Source organism: Papio anubis, chromosome 9 (genome assembly GCF_008728515.1).
Source record: "Papio anubis isolate 15944 chromosome 9, Panubis1.0, whole genome shotgun sequence".
In the NCBI taxonomy this organism is placed as follows: domain Eukaryota; kingdom Metazoa; phylum Chordata; class Mammalia; order Primates; family Cercopithecidae; genus Papio; species Papio anubis.
The window spans coordinates 88952726-88972474 of record NC_044984.1 but is presented as its reverse complement, the minus strand read 5'-3'; the positions used below and the strand labels follow the sequence as shown (position 1 = coordinate 88972474).

General features: G+C 43.9%; 1 pseudogene; it reads left to right on the top strand.

Annotated features, from left to right (window-relative positions):
- Nucleotides 1–18422: 18422 nt before the first annotated feature.
- Nucleotides 18423–19512, top strand: LOC110740743 (annotated as a pseudogene).
- Nucleotides 19513–19749: the final 237 nt, after the last annotated feature.

Below are 19749 nucleotides of genomic sequence, written 5' to 3'. Positions count from 1 at the left end.
AGTAAGTATGCCTTTGTGTGAAATTGCATGATTCATACATCCTAATGTATTGGACTATGTCTTAGCAAGACATTACCAATAACAGATTGTGAAGCTAAAATAAACTTTTCTAAACTATCAACCATGCTAGAAAACAGCCTGAAATCTCTTTCTGTTCCCTTTATGGACAATGGTATTTCAAACTTCTTGTCACACCAAGAGACAGTCAAAGAGCATGCAGCCAAAAGGAATGAAAAAGTCAGACAATTCATTCACACAAACTCATGTTATTTTTCTGTATTTTGTATTTTTCTGCTATTTGCAGGCTTTTAAGCTTTGTGATTTGTTATAATGTTTGTTTTTTTGTTTTGTTTTGTTTTGTTTTTGAGACAGAGTCTTGCTCTGTCACCCAGGCTGGAGTGCAGTGGCACAATCTCAGCTCACTGCAAGCTCTGCCTGCCGCATTCACGCCATTCTCCTGCCTCAGCCTCCTGAGTAGCTGGGACTACAGGTGCCCGCCACCATGCTCAGCTAATTTTTTTGTATTTTTAGTAGAGACCAGGTTTCACCATGTTAGCCAGGATGGTCTCGATCTCCTGACCTCGTGATCCACCCGCCTTGGCGTCCCAAAGTGCTGGGATTACAGGCATGAGCCACCACGCCCGGCCCATTATAATGTATTTTCCAATTCTATTCATTTTCGTATTTAATTTTGTATTTGTAATTTTTTTTTTAAGAGTTGAGGTCTCACTGTGTCACACAGGCTGGATGTAGTGGTGCAATTATAGCTCACTGCAACCTCAAGCTCCTGGGCTCAAATGACCCTCCCACCTCAGCCTCCCAAGTAACCAGGACATGCTCCCACCTCAGCCTCCTAAGTAGCTAGGTGTGCACCACCATGCCTGCTTTATTTATTTATTTATTTATTTATTTATTTATTTATTTTGTAGAGACAGTCTTGCTATGTTGCCCAGGCTGTTTTCCAACTCCTGGTTCAAGGGATCCTCCCACCTAGGCCTCCCGAAGTGCTGAGATAACAAGCATGCGCCACTGTGCCTGGCCTGCAATTTTGCATTCATTGTCTTTAAAAGAGCACCCCATTATTCAGGCCCCACTACCTAGAATAGCTCCCATACGCAGGCTACAGTGAAGAGATGTAGGTGGCCAGCCTGCCTAGAACAGGGGCTGAGAGCTGAGGAATCATGGCAAACAGGTAGAGAGGGAGACAGGTGGGGACACCGAGGATGGAGAATGTGAAAAGCTGAGTGTGGGAGGACAGGCTCATTGAGGTTGATACGGGGTGCATGATGGGTTCCTGTCATGGAGAGTGACAGGAGACAGGGGCTCCTTTTCTCTGGGAACAGATGTCTCCAGCTGCTTCAACCTTCTGCACCTGTAATGAGTGGAGAGATGATTAAAGACTAAAACAGGTGGTACGTTCCAGAATCCTGAAAAAGAGTCAAAAATATGTCACTCTCTGCAACTGAGATTTTTAAGAGCCAGCATCAAATGGATGAGGGTAATCACATGTTGGGTGCCTCCCAAATCTCACAAGAGTCCTCAAGGAATAAGGCAGCCCCTCCATTCATCCAGAGTTGAGAGTGATCCTCAAACCCCATCCAGGAAGCACCAATTTAAACGTAACTAACAAAAAAATGCACTTTCCAATAATACAGCTAAAAGGATAATGACATATGATAAAGTATTTAAAAAGCAAATGTAAAAGTGGCAGTTCCACATGCATACATATACAGATGAATACATTAGACTAAAAAAACTATGAGGCAGAAAACATCTAATGATTTTTATGCAAAGACAAATGACACATAGGGAAAATATTTGTAACTCATAGCCAAAAAGTAATTTTCCTAATGTATCAGCACTCCTATAAATTGATTTTTTAAACCCAAAATCTAATAGAAAAGTAGGTAGTTCATAAGAAAGGAAATAGAAATGCCCCCTAGATATAGGTAAAAATATTAAATCTTTGAATAAGAAAATAAAAAAATTACTCTGCAATATCACTTTTTTTTTTTTTTTTTTTTTTTTTTTTGAGACAAAGTCTTGCTGTGTCGCCCAGGCTGGAATGCAGTGGCACAATCTCAGTTCACTACAATCTCCGCCTTCTGGGTTCAAACAATTCTCCTGCCTCAGCCTCCCGAGTACCTGGGATTACAGGTGCCTGTCACCACATCCAGCTCATTTTCTGTATTTTTAGTAGAGATGGGGTTTCACCATGTTGGCCAGGCTGGTCTCGAACACCTGACCTCAGGTGATCCACCCGCCTCAGCCTCCCAAAGTGCTGGGATTACAGGCATGAGCCACCACGTCTGGCTGCAATATCACTTTTCAACTGGCAAAGATAAAAGAAAGTTTGATAAGGATGTGTGGAAACATAGTATCTCATAAATTGTTGGTGGGGCTTGGCACGGTGGCTCACGCCTTTAATCCCAATGCTTTGGGAGGCTGAGGCAGGAGGATTGCTTGAGCCCAGGAGTTCAAGACCAGCCTGGGCAACATAGTGAAACCCCCTCTCTACAAAAAAAAAAAAAAAAAAAAATCAAAAAAATTAGCCAGACATGGGGGTGCACACCTGTAGTCCCAGCTACTTGGGAGGTTGAGTTAGGAGGATCCCTTGAGCTCAGGAGTTTGAGGCTGCAGTGAGCTATAATCACACTACTGCACTCCATCCTGGGTGATAGAGTGAGACCCTGTCTCAAAAATAAAAAATTAAAAATCATTGGTAGTGGTAGAGATACAATTTCTGTGAAGAGCAATTTGGCAATTTCTATTCATATTATAAGTGTGTATACCCTTTGACACAGCAATTTAACTTCTTAGAATGTATTTTATGGGTATGGTCACATATGAATGACATGACATATGTACAAGATTATTTCTAACAGTCTGTAATAACAAAAGATGGGAGATAGCCTACATGTCCATCTAGAGTGGCCAAGTAGATAAATTACTAGATATCCGTGTATTGGAATATTACTCGGCCATAGAGAAGAATGGGGGAACTTTGTTTAAACGGACATGAAATAATCTTCAAGGTATACAACGTGAAAACAGCAATATATAGAAGATATATATACTCTACGCTTTAAAAAGAACAGGTGGGGCTGGACATGGTGGCTCATGCTTGTAATCCCAGCACTTTGGGAGGCTGAGGCAGGCAGATCACCTGAGGTCAGGAGTTTAAGACCAGCCTGGCCAACATGGCAAAACCCCGTGTGTACTAAAAATACAGAAAATTAGCCAGGTATGGTGGCAGGTGCCTGTAATCCCAGCTGCTTGGGAGACTGAGAGAGGAGAATCACTTTAACCCAGGAGGCAGAGGCTGCAGTGAGCTGAGATTGTGACACTGCCCTCCAGTCTGGGTGACAGAGCAAGACTCTGCCTCAAAAAAAAAAAAAAAAAAAAAAAGGGAGAAACGTAGCTGTGTGTGTATCTTTTTGAATAAGTATGAAGTATCTGTAAGGATCTATAGGAAACTCATGACATCCACTGCCTCCAGAGAGAGGCTCTGGGTGTGAGGATGTAAGAAAGAGCGCAGTGTCTTCCTGGTACAGAGTGGATCACAGGAGTCCTAATCAACTCAGCAAATGCTAGTTGAGGGCTGGCCTTGTGCCGAGCACAGTGGCAGGTGCCAGGGGTGCAGCAGTGTCCTGCCCTCCTGGAACTTACACCCTAGAGAATGAAACAGGCAATAAACAAGTAAAATAGATGGATGGACAGTCAGATACACAGAAAGAAAAAGAGATGCAGTACTTGAAGAAAATTTAAAATGGCACATGGAAAGGGTAAATGGGGGTGGCGTGTCTATTATTTACATGGGGTGGTGGCCAGGGAAAGTCTCGTGTCATCCAGATACTGGGGGTGCAAGTATCCAGGACACAGCAAGTGCAAAGAGCTGACATAGGTATGATTGAGGAAGAGTGAGGAAGCCAGTGCGGCTGAAGCAGGGAGAGGGAAAGGGACTGAGGCCGGTGCTGGAATGTGTCCGTGCATCAACTGTTCTCGGGCACAGTGCAGCCTGCCTGGGCCTGCTGGGGGTGGTGTGAACTGTGAAAGGTAAATGGGTTGGGACATCCAACATTCTTGGCAATGCCTATCTCTTTTTAGCCAATGGGTGTAATGACTTCTCTCTGAAATAAGAGACAAGGCAGCCCTTTGGCCATTCTAGTACCACGTCCCAAACATAGCGCTTGTCCCCATAACACAAAAGCCATCCTCCATTCTCTTAGAGAGCCTGTGTGTCTTGGAAGGAAACAGATGCAAACATCTCTTCTAATACTGGCTGTTCCTGAGCCTGTATGTTCCAGAAGTGGCCACAGATCAAACAGCCTTCCGTGCTTCTGTTTGGAAAGACGGCTGGGCCCCCAGGGAACCCCGGCTTCCACCGAGGGTGCACTTTCTTTGTGTGACACGTGCTATGTCAACTCTCCAGTCACAGTGGGTCCTCGTTCTTTAAGATGACATATCCTCTGGGGAAGCCGGTTGACTCTTGCATAATTGGACAGTTGGCTGTATCCAGAGAGGAGTGTTTACAGAGCACATCAAAAGCCAGCCTGGGGACCCACGTGTTTGCTCAGTATCCACACGGCAAACAGCAAGAGCCTGCCTTGAATGGAGGGGTCAGGAAGGGATTTTCCTCAAATCTAAGTGAGCCTCTAGGGTGACGGCTCATTCAAAAGGCCATGGTGTAGGAAAGAGTGTCCTGGAACATGGGTGCTAGACCTTTGTCGTCTGGAGTGGACACAAAGAGTCTTTGCTCTCCCAGTTTGCTTTATAGCAACAGAATCGACTCTGGGATACTGAGGGGGACTTGGGCCTGTTTCAGGGTCTAAGTGTCTGGAACCAGAACCCAAAGGCCAGCTGTCAAGCAGGGGGCGGGGAGAAGGAGGGTGGCCCACTAGCTGTGCTCATAACGGAGACCCAAGGCTTTTATGCACATGATTGGTGATGAGCTGGTTGCCTGGCAACCGCAGCCCCTTCCCCCTTCTATCCATACCCCTCAGGCGGCATGTAATGTTTGTGACATTTTTCTTTTCATAGCGGAGACAGGGAATCGCCCCCTTCATTAGCTGAAGATGGTGCCCACCCGCCCATCCCCCCTTAGTAGCTTATTGATCTGACTCCTGATTTGAAATCGTCTCCTCAGAGCAGAGCAGTTAATTATTCATCGCACAGAAGACTGATTGCTGTACCAAGATAACCCCACAGACAGGAGTTCATGGAAGGGAAGGGTTTAGACCAAGACCTGGCACTCAGGAAGAGAGGTATAAAAATGAGCTGTTAAAAGAATTACCAATATCTCTTTCTTCTGGGAAATCTCAGTCCTAAGACCTAGACTTCACTGTTTTCAAAGAGCTTCACTGTCTCTCAGCTTCTCAGAATACTGCAGCCAGAGATTTCGCCCCGTCTGCCCCCTGTAGCCAACTGCCTTAGCTTACAGACAGTGAAACTGAGGCCCAATAAACAAGGGAGTGACTTTGCCAAAGTCACGTAGCTCATGACGCCAGGGCTAGAAATACAGACCTCCTGTTCCTCAGTCTCTTCCTACTACACCTCTAGCCCTCAAAATTGAGCATGCCTAACAATTCTACCAGGAGTCACTCAAAAATGCAGATCTAGGAGCCCCTCCATGGCACCATGTTGGCTTCCTAGGGCTGCTGAAACAAATAATTACAAACTTAGTGGCTTGAAACAACGCGGATTAATCATCTACAGCTTCAGAGGTCAGAAGTCCTAAAGTGGGTCTTGCAGGGCTGGGGGTGAGGTGTTGGCAGGTCTGAGTTCCTCCTGGAGGCTCTGGGGGAGGATCTCTTCCTCGTTCTTTTCCAGCGTTCAAGGCCACCTTCACCCTCAGCGTATGGCGCTTCCCTCCAATCCCTACATTTTTAGCCAATGGATGTAATGACTTCTCTTGGAAATAACTTTCTGGGGCAAGGCAGCACTTTGACAATTCTAGTACCACATCCCAAACATAGCGCTTGTCCCTGTAGCACAAAAGCCATCCTCCATTCTCTTGGAGAGCTTGTGTGTCTTGGAAGGAAGCAGATGCAAACATCTCTTCTAATATTGGCTGTTCCTGAGCCTGTGTGTTCCAGAAGTGGCCACAGATCAGCCTTCCATGCTTCTGTTTGGAAAGATGACTGGGCCCCCAGGGAACCCTGGCTTCCACCGTGGGCCTCTCCTGCCTCCCTCTTCCCTTTATTAGGACCCCCGTGATCTAGTGGGCCCACCGGGGTAATTGAGGATAATCCCCCCATCTTAAGATTCTTAATTTAGTTGCATCTGTTGGGCCCTTTTTCCCATGCAAGGTCACATATTTGCAGGTTCCCGGAACCCGGACATAGACACCTTTGGGAGTTCATTATTTTGTTCCTCCTGCCATGCCTCTGAGGCAGGATTCTGACTCAACCTCCTGGGGTAAAGCCTAGGAATCTTCATCCTGAACAACTCTCCTTCCGACTGGGAGGCAGGGGCTCCTGGAGCCTGGAGGGAAAGGCCACGCCACACCCGCTGCAGTTGGAGGTATCTCTTCTTGAGAAAATGACTGGCAGGGCAAGGCTGTCATTCCCATTTTATAAGATAGGAAGCTCAAGGGAACAGTGAATTTCTAGAGAACGGTGAGAACAGTTAATTTCTAGTCCAAAGTTCTATAGCTAGAGCTGAAATTAATTAATTTATTTATTTAATGTAATTACATATTTATTTTGAGATGGAGTCTGTCACCCAGGCTGGAGTGCAGTGTTGCAATCATGGCTCACCACAACTTCTGCCTCCCAGGCTCAAGTGATCCTCCCACCTCAGCCTCCTGAGTTGCTGGGACTACAGGCATGCACCACCAAGTCCACCTAATTTTGTATTTTTTGTAGAGATGAGGTCTCACTATATTGTCCAGGCTGGTCTCAAACTCCTGGGCTCAGGCAATCCTCCTGCCTCAGCCTCCCAAAGTGCTGGGATTATAGGTGTGAGCCACCACACCCGGCCTGGAGCCAGAATTTAGACCCAAATCCCCTATTTCCATACCCACTGTTCTTTTTACTACAGCACAGTCACCACCTAAATTCTTCCTCTATTCTGTAAGCACAGTATGGTGGGGACTGCCCCCCTCATCTCACAGACAAAGACACCGTGGCACAGAAGGGATCCAGCCACCTGCCCAAGGCCTGCTGCCTGGCTTCTGGCCGAAGCACCACTGACCCGGGGAGCCCTGGACAGATCAGGCATCTCCTTCGCTTTCTCCCATGGAGATTTTATCCCTACCCATCTGCTGAGAAACACTTTTTTAACACAGAATGAGACTCGTTTCAAATACGCAGGGCAGAAACAAACTCGGAGCCTTTTGGTGGATTATCTGTGTGGAGCAGACTGACGGCAATTAGGGGTTCGGGGAGACAGCAGGTGGGGTTGACAGGCTTTTCTATCCCTGTCCCATGAGGAAACCTAACAAAGGAGACCCTCCTCACCGGTGCGCAAGTGTGTGAGTCAGCGCCAGGGGGCAGAGTTTGTCCAGGAATGAGAATGCACACGCCACTGTGCTTTGGCTTGAGGGTGATGTTAAGAAGGACGAGCTTCTGGTGTGCAGGGTCATTGCCTTTAGTACAACCTTAGCCAATAGGTTTCTAATTGGGCCACTTATCTGGAAATAAGTGTGACATAAGAGCCCCGAAGGGTGGGTTGAGAGCAGATGCAAAGTGAATGAGGAGCATGCCACGAATGTGTTTTTATAGGGTCAATTGTCTCATAATCTTTTTGTTCTCCTTTGGTGTGAATTAAATTCTGACCACTACTTGGCAATTTATCAGAAGGCAGTCAGCTTAAGTATTGAAAAACACTGAATAATATTTCAAGAGTTTTCTAGTACGTGGCCTCTGCAGCTAGAAAACATTTAAGAAAAGCTCACTTGTTTTTTCTTTTCTTCTTTATTATTCTTATTTATTTATTTTTTTGAGAGGGAGTCTCACTCTGTTGCCCACGCTGGATGGAGTGCAGTGGCGCAATCTCGGCTCACTACAACTTCTGCCTCCTGGGTTCAAGCGATTCTCCTGCCTCAGCCTCCCAAGTAGCTGGGACTGCAGGAGCACACCACCTCGCCTGGCTCATTTTTGTATTTTTAGTAGAGGCAGGGTTTTATCGTGTTGGCCAGGCTTGTCTCGAACTCCTGACCTCAGGTGATCCGCCCACCTTGGCCTCCCAAAGTGCTAGGATTACAGGCATGAGCCACTGTGCTCAGCCTAATTATTATTATTTTTGAGACAGCGTCTTGCTCTCTTGCCCAGGCAGGAGTGCAGTGGCATGATCATAACACACTGCAGCCTTGAACTCCTGGGTTCAAATGATCCTCCTACTTCAGCCTCCCCAGTAACTAGGACTACAGGTGCGCACCACCACACCTGGCTAATTTTTTTTTTTGGTAGAGATGGGGTCTCACTTTGTTTCCCAGGCTGGTCTTGAACTCCTGGGATCAAGCGGCTTTCTGGCCCCAGCCTCCCAAGCATTGGGATTACAGGTGTGAACCAGCCAGTTTATTTTCTATTTTATTTTTAATTTTTTGCAAATTAATGTGATTATGCACACACAGTAGCTGTAGAAGCTTCTCCTCACGTCTGCCCCCATACTGTCCCAGCCCCCGAATGGAACGGTCCCCACAGAGGTGGAGGCAACACAGCACGTTGGGTACGTTGCTTGGGAATTAACCCCAAGCACACACAGTTCAACCGTCTGCGAGGCAGCGACATTTGGACAGATTTGAATTATTGGTGGCCTGAGGATGCTGTCTTTTTTAGAACAACAATAACTACCATTCATGAGAACTCCTTAGGCACCAGGCTTCCCTTGTAGAATCTCATCTAGGCAATAAAACAATTCTGTAAAGTAGATGCTACTATTATTAACCGTATTTTACAGTTGAGGAAACTGAAACCATGAGGGGCTGAGAAAGTTGTTCAAAATTACCCGGCTAGGTGGGGTGGGCATGGTGGCTCACACCTGTAATCCCAGCACTTTGAGAGGCTGAGGCAGGCGGATCACTTGAGGCCAGGAGTTTGAGATCAGCCTGGGCAACATGGTGAAACCCTGTCTCTACTAAAAATATAAAAATTAGCTGGGTATGGTGGTGCACACCTATAATCCCAGTTATTTGGGAGGTTGAGGCAGGAGAATCGCTTGAACCTGGGAGGCAGTGGTTGCAGTGAGCTGAGATTGAGGCACTACACTCCAGCCTGGGCAACAAAGTGAGACTCTCTCTCTCTCAACAACAACAACAACAACAACAACAAAAATTTACCCAGCTAAGAAGTGGTTCAGCCAGGCCTCAGACAGAGCCATCTGACACCAAAGCCCAGGGACTTAGCTCCTGTTTTCCTGGAAGCCTGAGAAATCCTATCTCAATGGGAAAAAACCTGGCCATAGATTCTGACACTTTACATTCTAATTTGAACATGGTGCTGATGTGGTGGGTGGCCTTAGAGAATTTACTTCACATCTCGATTGAATCTTAAGATCTTAAGGTGAGGCAAATGCTTCATAACTCAACTGGCCAAAGTACATATAATATGACCTCTATGTTGGGGACATTTGGGTCATCAAGAGCCCACACTAGTATGTGGAGTCAGGGGCCATCGACAGCTCTGAGAGCTACAGGAAGCTGGCACTGGGGTCAGAAGGAAGTTTCTGTAAAACGGAAATGTAATGGGATGATGTGAGGTGTGAGTGGAATTATTCTCTCAAGCTCTTGGTTGCTAAAAGATACAGAGAATGTATCAATCTGCCCACAGGCTCAGGTTTTGGAGCTGGGGACTTGGCAGAGGATGGTCACATGTTGGGCAAAGAGAAGTAGGCATTGGAGAGATGTTGCACCAGGCCATCAGCTGGGGTCAGCTGGAAGAGGAAGGCCATATGTCCCAAGGGACCCCTGGGAGCTGCTTGGCATTGAGTATCAGGGCAGGTCTTGGGGGCCACTTGCTAAGCCATGGAGACCAACAGTTCTGCCATAGGCAATCACAAAACAAACAAACAAACAAAAAAACCCCAACATACTCAACTTTCTCTTTTCTTCCTTTTCCCCCAAAGCTACAGGGGAAAGCACAGGCAAGGATCGGATGGGAGAGAAGCACCCCATGTCTCCACCCCACCACTGCCAAATCTTTAAAGCCATGAGTCTAGTCTGCACTAGAGGCAAGGAGGAAAGCTTTGAACCCAATATAAGAATGAAATTTTACATTGAACGGAGTTGAATCTTAGTAACTGGAGAGAAACTGTTGTGATAACTAAAATGAAAAGTTATAGAATCAGACTGGGATATATGTAGCTAATAGAGCCTGCTACCCAGTGGGAAAAGGAGGTTCTGCAGAGCGTAATTGATTGATTTTATTGGGGTAAAAACAGTATTTCATGTTTATCTCCCCAGAGAATTGACAATCTTTACTAAACCTGTTACTCAAAGGTGAATCAATAAATATATATTCTGCCACGGGTGAAAGACTACAGCCTGCCTTTTCACACTGCACGGTTAGTTCCTATGCGTGTGGGATGATCACATGGTTGTCTGGGACTTCAGTCTTCCAGAAGCATCTTGGATACCTCAGATAATGGTGGGGAAAGCTAGAAGTTGCTCTTTTCATCAAATTTGCAGTTGTAGTTGGTTCTTCTGCTCCCACACAAGTATTAGGTTAGAATATTCATCTTAAATGCCCTTCCTCTGCTCAGAGACTTCTGCCCCCTGAGATATCTGGATCACCAACTCCCAACTTCTGACACCCCTCCTCACCCCCACTCTCCACCTCTACCTCGGCTGTGTCTCCCTCCTGAGCTTGCTTCCTTCCTTCCTTCCTTCCTTCCTTCCTTCCTTCCTTCCTTCCTTCCTTCTCTCTTTTTTTAGATGAGGTCTCACTCTGTCACCCAGGCAGGAGTGCAGTGGTGTGATCTCAGCTCACTGCAACCTCCGCCTCCCAGGCTCAAGTGATTCTCCCACCTCAGCCTCCTGAGCAGCTGGGACCACAGGTGCATGCCACTACGCCCAGCTATTTTTTTGTATTTTTGGTGGAGACAGGGTTTCATCGTGTTGCCCAGGCTAGTCTGGGACTCTTAGCTCAAGTGATCTGTCCTCCTCAGCCTCCCAAAGTCCTGGGATTATAGGCGTGAGTCACCTCGCCTGGCCTCCCTCCTGAACTTCAAGCACTCAGCTTGAGCTCTGGCTTCAGAAGTGATATACAAATGAACTTAAACTGTAGTCACAATGGTGATAATCTCACCTCAACCCTGAGTTCCTGCCACCCCTTGACTATAGATTTAGGCAGTACAAGAACCCATAGATAAACACATCCATGGGACAAAGGCAGGAGACCCAAGGATGAAATCATAATTCACTCTGTGATGAAGATGATATCACCAATTCATGAGAAAAGGCAAAGTATTCCATAAACAGTGTTTGGATAATTGGTTAACTACATGTGGAAAAACAGCCATTTAAATTTCTATTTCTGATGAGGCTCAAAATACCATACCCCAAAATATGACACCTTGGCATACGGACAATTTTAAGCTGAAGGAAACTGAAAAAAAATCACAGTAGCAAGGTCTCTCTGACCTTCCCCCGCCCCCTTTCTCCTGAAGCAAGGCCATAGAAACTAGAACTCCCCTCAACGCTTTTCCCTGACGCAGGCCATAAAACTGAGAAAAGTCACTCTTTGACTTTCTCCCTCCCTTCTCCCCTGAAGACCTTCATGTGGCAGGTGTCCTGCCCTATACCCAGGGGGAAGAAATGTCACAGGGGGGTGCCAAGAAGAATCTGAACAAACAGATCATGCTAAATTCTCCCCAGGTTTTTTGTTTTTGTTTTTGGGGGGTTATTTTGGATGGAGTTTCTCTCTTGTTGCCCAGGCTGGAGTGCAATGGCACAATCTCAGCTCACTGCAATCTCTGCCTCCTGGGTTCAAGCAATTCTCCTGCCTCAACCTCCCAAGTATCTGGGATTACAGGCATGCACCACCATGCCCGGCTAATTTTTGTATTATTAGTAGAGACGGGGTTTTACCATGTTGGTCAGGCTGGTCTTGAACACCTGACCTCGGGTGATCCACCTTGCCTCCTAGAGTGCTGGGATTACAGGCGTGAGCCACTGGGCCTGGCCCTTCCCAGTTTTTTACCATTAGATTGCCCTCCAATCATACTTCTACACGATTGTCTATACAGATACACAAATATTCCTAATTCTTCAGGTTTTTATTTTTGACGGCTCCTGTGTTACATAACATTTATATTAAATAAATATGTTCTGCTGGCTGTGTATGGTGGCTTGTGCCTGTAATCCCATCACTTTGGGAGGCTGAGGTGGGAGGATCACTTCAGCCCAGGAGTTCAAGTCCACCCTGGACAACATGGCAAAACCCTGTCTCTATAAAAAATAAAATACAAAAATTTGGCCAGGCGTGGTGGCTCATGTGCTATAATCCCAGCATTTGGGAGGCCAGTGTGAGTGGATCACTTGAGGTCAGGAGTTTGAGACCAGCCTGGCCAGCATGATGAAACTCTGTCTCTACTAAATACAAAAAATTAGCTGGACATGGTGGCTTGCGCCTGTAATCCCAGCTACTTGGGAGGCTCAAGCAGGAAGAGTACTTGAACCCAGGAGGTGGAGGTTACAGTGAGCCAAGATTACACCACTGTACTTCAGCCTGGGCAACAGAGCAAGACCTTGTCTCAAAAACAAAACCAAAAATTTGCTGGGTGTGGTGGCACATACCTGTAGTCCCAGCTACTTGGGAGGCTGAGGTGGGAAGATTGCTTGAGCCCAGGAGGTGGAGGCTGCAGTGAGCTGTGATCTTGTCACTGCACTTAAGCCTGGGTGACAGAGTGAGACCCTATCTCAAAAAAAAAAATGTTATGCTTCTCTCTTGTTAATGTATCTTTTGTTATGAGAGTGTCAGCCATGAACCTAGCAATGGGTGAAGAAAAGATACCACTTTTTCTCTCTTATGCTTCACATCCCTCAATTTCTGATGACTGAAAGAGAGGTAATAGATAAAAGAAGGAAATTGTAAAAGAAAACTTAGGTATATATTTATCAGACCTTGGGAATTGGAAAAGAACTTTACAAACATAAAAACAGTAAAGAAATCACATAGAAAAAATGACAAATTTGAATATATCAAAATTTTAAATGTGTGCCAAAAACAACACAAATTCAATCAAAAGGTATGGTAGTAACAGGGTCCACTAATCCCCATTGCACCGGTGGACAACAAGCCAACAGCCAGCATGTGAGTGAGACCATCTTAGACCAACCCTTCCCCAGCCATGGCACTAGCTGACACACACTCGTGAATGAGCCCGGCTGAGATCAGCCAAGCCTGATCCAAGTTATCGGATATGGCCTGCTGCTCCATTGACTTGTAAGCAATAGTAACTTTTTTGTTGTTGTTTAGAACACTAAGTTTTAAGGGGACTTGTTACGCAGAATGATACAAAAGAGAAATGACAAATTGGAATAAATACGTGTAAGAAATAGGAACAATAAAGGTGAAAATCTTTAATATGAAATGAGGCCTTATAAATCAAAAGGAAAAACATCATCTGCCACAGTGAAATGAATAAAAGACATAAGTAGTCAAGTCATTAAGGAAGAAATACAAATAACTAATAAGCGAATATAAAAGTATTAAAGCTCACACAAATAAAAGGTGCAATTTAAACATTAAATGACACTAAGATATTTTTTACTTATTAAATTAACAGTTTATATTAGCAATTTAAAAAATGTTCAGTAATGAAGGGCAATCTCTTATCTATGGGTGAAAGTCTAATTAACAAACCATTTCTGGAAAATAATTTAGCAAGATTTAGAAAATGTCTTTGGGGCAGATGCAGTTGGTTGGTGTGGAGTACTGAATCATTATTCTCAATTCCTTGTTGCTGCCTGTATCCATGCTGTTTGCATGATTTTGTAGTTCCTCCCACTAGAAGGAGAGTCTATTTTCTTGCATATTGATGCGGTGGTTTGTCTTGTGGCTGTTTTTGGCCAATGGAAAGTTAACAAATGTGTGCTGCAAGCAGAGGTTTAAACATCCCTGGTGTCAAGTTTGTTCTGTTGCATTTCTCCCTTTACCACAAAAAGAGTTTTCCCTATGTAGTCCTGCCCCTTCAACATGGGCTCTAGAGTGAACATGTGGGTTTGGGAAATTGGAATGGTAGTGGCAGAATTGCTCTTGAAAGTTTCCTAATTCTCACATAAAAATAGCCAGAACAAGCTCATAGCAAAACCAAAAATATGCAGACATTTCCAACAAAACCAAATGAGAAGGTATCCCTTTGAACCCTGAAAATAGAAGCAGGTGAGAATAAATAATTGATAGTCACAAGACCTGTGTGGCATCCTCATCTGGGCAGGAGAAAGCAGAGGAGAGTAATGAGGCATTTAACAAACCTGAGAACAGGAAACCCCTAAAGTATACTACAGGTATTCACTGGAAGGCTTAGCAGGTCAATTTTGGAAGAGTAGCTGAAACTGTTTTGCCTGCTCCAATTTGCTGGTGAGAGCAGTGGGGAACCCTTCAGTGAGGTCTGAAAGGTGTGGAGCAGTCCCGCCCCTGTGAACTCTCAAAACCCACCAGGTAGGAATCTCTTTTGGGACAGATTCATTCCCTAAAGATACTACTAGGACTAGAATTAAAATTGAACAGAATAGGCATTACAGAGATGAAGGAAAGAAGGTAGACAAAAGTGATGAGAATCTCCAGAAAATCTTACAAAGCAAGCTGCTTTTTTTTTTCCTTCACTACATGAAACACAACAGAATAGGTAATTGTGTAAAGTTGTAGCAGTTATTCTGAACAAAGCCTCAATCTAAAAGCTCAAGAAACCTAAATCCATATAAAAATAAGCAACAATAAATTGTTGCAGTCAAACCTCATACAAAGGTATTATAAGGAAAATGAGAATACAGCAAAATAATATCCCTACAGATAATGAAAGCAGATCAGAAAGATTTGCTTTAAAAAGAAAAATAAGGCCGGGCGCGGTGGCTCAAGCCTGTAATCCCAGCACTTTGGGAGGCCGAGGCGGGCGGATCACGAGGTCAGGAGATCGAGACCATCCTGGCTAACATGGTGAAACCCCGTCTCTACTAAAAATGCAAAAAAAACTAGCCGGGCGTGGTGGCGGGCGCCTGTAGTCCCAGCTACTCGGAGGCTGAGGCAGGAGAATGGCCTGAACCTGGGAGGCGGAGCTTGCAGTGAGCCGAGATCGCGCCACTGCACTCCAGCCTGGGTGACACAGCGCAAGACTCCGTCTCAAAAAAAAAAAAAAAAAAAAAAAGAAAAATAAAACTATAATGTACTATTTCAAAATAAGCTAGAAGACATTTTTAAAATGATACAGAACATGAAAGAACAACATAATCAGAATTAGGAAAACTCAGAAGTGAAGTAACAGAACTCAAGAAAAATAGAAAAATAAAATAAATGAAGACTCAACTATAAGGGACCCAGTAAGTAAACATAGGAGACAATGCCTTAAGAGAAATAGAAGGTAAAAATAAGGCAAATATTAAAAAATCAAAAGCTAAGAAAGAGAGAAAGATTGAGGAATAACACAGCTATTGAATGAATATAGGCAAAGAAGAACCAACATATGGATAACAAAAGTGTCTGAATAAGAAAACCAAAGCGAGAAAATCAAATATTAAGTGTTATAATTCAAGAAAAAAAATTTATATAAAATAGATTTGAAGGTACATATTGAAAGAGACTATGTGCCGGGTGTGGTGGCTCATGCCTGTAATTCCAACACTTTGGGAGGCCAAGGCAGGTGAATCTTCTGAGGTCAAGAGTTTGAGACCCACCTGGCCAACATAGTGAAACCCCGTCTCTCCTAAAGATATGAAAATTAGCTGAGTGTGGTGGTGCATGCCTGTAATCCTAGCTACTTGGGAGAATGAGGCAGGAGAATTGCTTGAACCTGGGAGGCAGGGGTTGCAGTGAGCCAAGATCGTGCCATTGCACTCCAGCCTGGGCAACAGATTGAGATTTTTATCTCAGAAAAGAAAAGAGAAGAAAAGAAAGAAGGAAAGAAGGAGGGAGGGAGGGAGGGAGAAAGGAAGGAAGGAAGGAAAGGAAGGAAGGAAGGAAGGAAGGAAGGAAGGAAGGAAGGAAGGGAGGGAGGGAGGGAGGGAGGGAGGGGGCTATACATATGAGAATAGTGAACCTGAATGACCAATACTAAGACGTATTCTAGTAAAATTTCTGGATTTTAAAGAAAAAGGAAAAAAAAAATTTAAGTATCTAGGCAAAAACAACATGAGGTTATAAGGGAAGGAAGATTATTATTAGACTTTTTGATTATTATTAGACTTTTGCTGTCAGAAGAAAATGGAATAGCACATTTAGGACACTCAATGAAAGAAATATAACTCAAGTATAAAGGGCACAGACAAGCTGTTATGTACATGCAAAAATACAGGGAATATTGCTTCTATGCATACTTCCTGAGGAACCTGTTACATAATAAGCTTTGGACAACCAAAGTGACTAGACAGTCTCTGGTACAAGGACTGATGGTAAGTATTAAATATATAGGTACTTGTAGATGAAGACTAAATGAGAGTAAAAAGGGAGATAATAGTATGTGATGATTATGTGCCTTGACAGTGTAGATAGAGTATAACTTTAAAAATGAGGCGAGAGTAGGAATAAGGCATGAACAAGTTTTAAAAAGTTAGTAGTCATAATTTGTAATGGTTATTGTAAGTATTGTTATTTTGAAACTCTTCTTTATATAATGTACGATAAAGTAAATGAGCAGTTGTGGAATATTCTATCACTTCTCCTGTTCTAAGAACCAGAACCAGGATTCTTGGTGTGGAAGGAGTTGCAGAGATAACATAAAAAAGAAGTTAAGGGCCCAGGCATGGTGTCTCATGCCTGTAATTCTAGCACTTTGGGAAGCTGAGGTGGGAAGATTGTTTGAGCTCAGGAGTTCACGACCAGCCAGGGCAACATAGCGAGACACTGTCTCTATAAGAAGCACAAACAAAAAAAAGTTAAGGAATAGCATTGTAGACCTGAATGTGAATTGGAAATACCACTGTCAAGTCATGAAATGTTTTTACCTTCAAAATATATTGTCTAGTTCTGTTCACTAAAATAGCCCCCAAATATTGACCAGTCTACCAAGTAACATAGGGCATCCCTAGAGCCCAGCTTGTGGTAAAGAAATTACACTTTTCACTAAAAGAAAACCAGAGCTTCTTGGATAAATGACTGATTCCAGATCTGTGACAAAAAAAGTACAAAGTAGGCTGGGCACAGTGGCTCATGCTTATAATCCCAGCACTTTGGAAGGCCAAGGCAGGAGGATCACTTAAGTCAGGAGTTCGAGACCAGCGTTGCCAACGTGGTGAAACCCTGTCTCTACGAAAAATACAAAAACTAGCTGGGCTTGGTGGTGTGCACCTATAGTCCCAGCTACCCAGGAGGTTGAGGCAGGAGAATCGCTTAAAGCCAGGAGGCAGAGGCTGCAGTGAGCCGAGATTGTGCCATTGTACTTCAGCCTGGGTGACAGAGCGAGACTATCTCAAACAAAACAAAACAAAACAAAACAAAAACCCCAAAAACCAAAAAACAAACAAGAAAAAGTATAAACTTAGCCTAGAACATTTTGTAATACCAGATAGCAAGGACTCTGTCAACTACTAGAGTAATTTCAAAATGACTCAGGAATCAACTTGAAGAGATTCCTAGTGGCCACAAGTCAGGCAATTTTAGCTTCAATAAGGACAAGAATTGGAATGAACTGAAACACATCGAATATATTTACATTTGTGAATTCATAGTAATAAAACAATTGGTTTCCTTTGAAAGATAATAATTCATTATTTCAAAAAATGGATAAAGAAAAGGAATTGGGCATTATCCTGACTTTCCTGTATATACTATACTATGAGTAATCACTGGCAGATGAGGGAGGCTAGGTGTGGTGGCTCACACCTGTAATCTTAATTCTTTGGGAGGCTGAGGTGGGAGGATTGCTTGAGCTCAGAGTTTGAGACCAGCCTGGGCAGCATAGGGAGACCCCATCTCTATAAAAAAATAAAAATAACTGGATATAGTGATGTGCACCTACCTGTATGTAGTCCCAGCTACTTGGGAGGCCAAGGGGAGAGGATCACATGAGCCTATAAGTCTGAGGTTATAGTGAGCTATGATTGTGTTCCTGCAGTCCAGCCTGGGCAACAGAGGGAGACACTGTCTCTCTCTCTCTCTCTCTTTTTTTTCTTTTTTCTTTTCTTTTCTTTTCTTTTCTTTTTTTCCTTTTCTTTTTGAGACAGAGTCTTGTTCTGTCACCCAGGCTGGAGTGCAGTGGTGCTGTCTGGGCTCACAGCAACCTCCACCTCCAGGGTTCAAGCGATTCTCCTGCCTCAGCCTCCCAAGTAGGTAGGATTACAGGTGTGAGCCACCACACCCAGCTGTTTTATTTATGTATATTTTGTTTTAAAATAAAAAGTAGAAACAAAACCAATAATGCTTTCTTATCCCGGCCTGCGCAACGTGGGCTCATGGGTCTCTGAGACACGAAAATTGAAAGCGTTTTTGCACCCCAGGGGCTGCTCCTGGCGGCTCTGTGGCCATCACCATGCCACAGAATGAATATATTGAATTACACTGTAAACACTATGGATACCGTTTGGATTACCATGAGAAAAAGAGAAAGAAGGAAAATCGAGAGGTTCATGAACGTTCAAAGAAGGCAAAGACAATGATTGGTCTGAAGGCTAAGCTTTACCATAAACAGCACCATGCTGAGAAAATACAAATGAACAAGATGATCAAGATGCATGAAAAGAGAGACACCGAACAAAAGAATGATGAAAAGAGGGAGCAGTACCGGCCTATCTGCTGGACAGAGAGGGACAATCTTGAGCTAAAGTACTTTCCAATAGGATTAAACAGAAACGAAAAGAGAAGGCAGGAAAATGGGAAGTCCCTCTGCCTAAAGTACGTGCCCAGGGAGAAACAGAAGTATTAAAAGTTATTTGAACAGGAAAGAGAAAGAAGGCGGCATGGAAGAGAATAGTTACTAAAGTCTGCTTTGTTGGAGATGGCTTTACAAGAAAACCACCTAAATACAAAAGATCCATCAGGGCAATGGGCTTGCGTTTCAAGAAAGCCCATGTAACATCCTGAACTGAAAGCCACCTTTTGCCTACCAATACTTGGTGTAAAGAAGAACTCCTCATCCCCACTGTATACAACTTTGGGTGTTATTACCAAAGGTACTGTCATTGAGGTAAATGTGAGCGAATTGGGCCTTGTGATGGAAGGAGGATGGATGCATAAATGCAGTCTTAAAATGATGGGTGCATAAATGCAGTCTTACTGATTTGACAGCAATTTTGTATATAATTATTGAGGACTACACACCAATTGAAAAAAACTGCCATTACTGTGATGTTTCTGAATACTACCAAAGAGCCATATATGTCTGCAATGAAGAGATTTATTAAATTGTAAACATTAAAAAAAATTTTTTTAAACCCAATAATGATAACACATAGAACAGACCAGAGCCCTCCCACAGACAAAGCTAGCCAAACTCAACAAAGATCAGACAGGCTTCAATTAATCCAAACTGTGAACATGAAATAAATGCTTATTGTTTTTTACACCTAAGCTCTGAGACGGTTTGTTACACAGCACTGTTGTGGCTTTTGCTATCTAATACAGTTGCAGTTCAACACCTATATCAAACCTTGTCAAATTT